The 3660-nt window shown below is 44.6% G+C and overlaps 1 pseudogene; it reads right to left on the reverse strand.

Moving 5' to 3' along the window:
- Nucleotides 1–3017: 3017 nt before the first annotated feature.
- On the reverse strand, nt 3018–3135 carry LOC126250311 (5S ribosomal RNA; annotated as a pseudogene).
- Between the last annotated feature and the right edge of the window lie 525 nt (nt 3136–3660).

A 3660-nucleotide genomic window follows, 5' to 3' on the forward strand; every position in this document is an offset into this window, starting at 1 on the left:
TTCCTATCCTTCGCTTTCGTTTCCTTTCGCCCCTCTCCACCTTCAGTTTGTATAAAATGCTTATCAGTGTACCGAAGAACTCAAATGGTGGGGTGAACAGTGCAGTGGATTGTGTACTGATGACAGAAGATTCTGCCTTGGCGTCATCATTAGGCACGGAGCTCAAACTGTGGTGTGGGAAGGAAATCGATTGTTTATTTTGCATGTAAGCATTTGCCTAGACCAGGGTTTCCCAAACTGTACTTCACGGCACACTAGTGTTCCATAGGAAGTGAATAAGTGCTTAGTAGAAAACTGTTAATAATATGAATTTTTTCGAAATTTTGATGATAGTAATTGTGTTTTAGTTTTATTGTGATTTCAGTATTATTAGCTATGATTTCAAATTGATGTAACCACAGAATAAAAAAAAGTTTTCCTCATTTATTAAAATTTTATTAACCTTACAAATAAACAAGGTGTTCCATCAATACCAGGATACTCAAAGTGTTCCGTCGGAGAAAAAGTTTAGAAACCCCTTGCCTAGAACGAGGTATGGAAATCACAGAAACATTAAATCTGCCTGGCCAAGAAGAGATTAGAATCGCCATCCTTCCGAATGCTAGGCCGGTGCATTATCACTTCGCAACGCGTCAGTGATTACAGATTTCGAAGCGTGTCGGGGCAGCGATATTTAGGACCTAGTCTGATATTTTGCTGTGATCACTCGTAGCCTACAATGATCCTATATCAGGGGTGTTTATTGATATTGATGATGATGACGATTGACCTTTTTTTTATTTGTGGGGCGCTCAAATGCGCGGTTATCAGCGCCCGTACAAATTCCCAACCTTTGCTCAGTTCAATCTCGCCACTTCCATGAATGTTGATGAAATGATGAGGACAACACAAACACCCAGTCATCTCGAGGCAGGTGAAAATCCCTGACCCCGCCGGGAATCGAACCCGGGACCCCATGCTCGGAGAGCGAGAACGCGACGGTGTTTATTGAGTGACCGACGAGCAGTGCATGACTCTACTAGAATATCACCCAGTCCCTTTCCATTGCCATCGAGGTGGTGCTGTGACAATCCTAGGTTTTTTGTGGTTTTACTAGAAAGATTAAGACGAATTACGGAATGGGCCCTTGAAAAGAACACAGCCAATTTTTTTCTCCATCTAACCTTCTGCTCTGTTTACCATGATCTCGTCTCCTATGGTTTTTTAAGCTCTCATCTTCCTTCCTTCTTCCTTTCTTCTGTTGCTCTCACGGAGGTGTTCTCTTTCAACATCAAAATGCCATCACACACTTCTCGCCTCAACCAACGTGCACTGAGAGATATATGTCACTTTACATCTCCAGTTTGATCACTGAGCATATGTGGGACGGGATGGGACAGTGTCTGGTGCGGTCTGTCTACATTATTGGGGTCATCCCTTGACCAACTGCGACAATATATAGAAGTAGCTTGACGTATTATCTCCGGGATGACATTCGATGACTCTATCATTGATTACATGTTGAGGTTGTAGCTTGAAGATCATGATAGTGAAATCGTTGTCTGAACAAATGTGTCCATTTGTGCATGACCTTCTAATTAAACTGAGATAACAATTTTTGCATGACCCTCTAATTACACTGAGATAACAAAAGTCATGGGACAGCGATATGCACATGTTCAGATGGCGATAGTATCGCGCACAAAGGGTATAAAAGGAAGTGCATTGGCTGAACTGTCATTTCTACTAAGGTGATTCAAGTGAAAAGGTTTCCGACGTGATTAAGGCCGGACGACGGTAATTAATAGACTTTGAATGCGTAATGGTAGTTGGAGCTAGACGCTTGGGACATTCTATTTCGGAAATCGTTAAGAACTTCAATATTCCGAGATCCGTAGTATCAAGAGTGTTCCGAGAATACCAAATTTCAGGCATTAACTCTAACCACGGAAATCGACGGCCTACACTTAACGAACAAGAGCAGAGCGTTTGAGTAGAGAGGTCGGGCTAACAGACAAGCAACACTGCATGAACTATCAACCGAAATAAGTGTGGGACCGTGTTTCCGTCCGGACGGTGCGGCGAAATCTGGCGTAAATGACAATAGCAGCAAACGACCGACACGAGTGTCTTTGCTAACAGCACGACATCGCCTGCAACGCCTCTCCTGGGCTCGTGGCCATGTAGGTAAACGACTAGAAAACCGTGGCCTGCTCAAATGAGTCTCGCTTTCAGTTAGCAAGAGCTGCTGATAGGGTTCGAGTATGGTGCAGACCCCACGAATCCATGGACCCAGGTTGTCAACAATGCACTGTGCAAGCTGGTGATGGCTCCATGTCTACATGAAATGGACTGGGTAATTTCGTCAAACTGAACCGAACATTGACTGGAAATGGTTATTTTCGGCTACTTGGAGACCATTTGCAGCCTTTCATGGACTTCATGTTCCCAAAAACAGATGGAACGTTTATGGAATACAATGCGTCATGTCACCGGGCCAACTCCTCGCTATTGCTCTGAAAAACACTCTGGACAATGCGAGCGAATGATTTGGCTGCCCATCTAACATTTATGGGAAATAATCGAGAGGTCAGTTCGTGCACAAAATCGTACACTGGCAACACTTTCACGATTATGGATGGCTATAGAGGCAATAAGTCTCAGTATCTCTGCAGGGGACTTCCAATGACTTTGTGAATCCACACCACATCGAGTTGCAGCACTACGATGGGTAAAATGAGGCCAGACGCGACATTAGGAGGTATCCCTTGACTTCTGTCACCTCAGTGAATATCATAAGCTACGTACAACCTATAAAAACTAAACTAAACTCCTCCCGAACAGGCCATGAAGGCCCAACGGTAATGACCGGCCGCCGTGTCATCCTCAGCTCATAGGCGTCACTGGATGCGGATACGGAGGGGCATGTGGTCAGCACACCGCTCTCCCGGCCGTATGTCAGTTTCCGAGACCGGAGCCGCTACTTTTCAATCAAGTAGCTCCTCAGTTTCTCTCACAAAAGCTGAGTGCACCACGCTTGCCACCAGCGCTCGGCAGACCAGGTGGTCACCCATCCAAGTGCTAGCCCAGCCCGACAGCACTTAACTTCGGTGATCTGACGGGAACCTGTGTTACCACTGCGGCAAGGCCGTTGGCACGTATAAATTATATAGTAAGTAAAAAAAGTCAGGGCGATTTAAGTGGGAGGACTGCTTCAGGCTGCTAAATTACCATTTTCCTCGCAAGTAATAGGAAGCAAGGTCTGGCACATAAATACTATACGCCAGAAAATAAATTTCACCAAATTTAGTACGTCAGCAAACAAACAATGGCAGCGGAAAATACTCTTTAGGGGCAAGGCTTTGAAGATGTGAGCTTTGCTAAATAACTGAACAGTTGCAGTTTCGGCAACACGACTTTTGCAACATCGTCAGAACATGATTTATACAATGCTAGCCGCCTTACAGTGTGTAGCGTTCTTATCATCGGACGACAACGAATGTTGTAAATCAGTGACAAGAGTTTTAAGCGTGAGAATGAGAACTATGTTTGTGCTAGAAATAAGGCGTTGGGTATCTGGATCGGAGGCAGACACACAGGATGTATTTTTTCATTGCGGTCTTTGAGTTTCGAGTGCCAATTGGAGCCATGTTGTCGCGAAATGAAATGCTTTTCGACCTA

This window comes from Schistocerca nitens, chromosome 3, assembly GCF_023898315.1.
Source record: "Schistocerca nitens isolate TAMUIC-IGC-003100 chromosome 3, iqSchNite1.1, whole genome shotgun sequence".
Lineage (NCBI taxonomy): Eukaryota > Metazoa > Arthropoda > Insecta > Orthoptera > Acrididae > Schistocerca > Schistocerca nitens.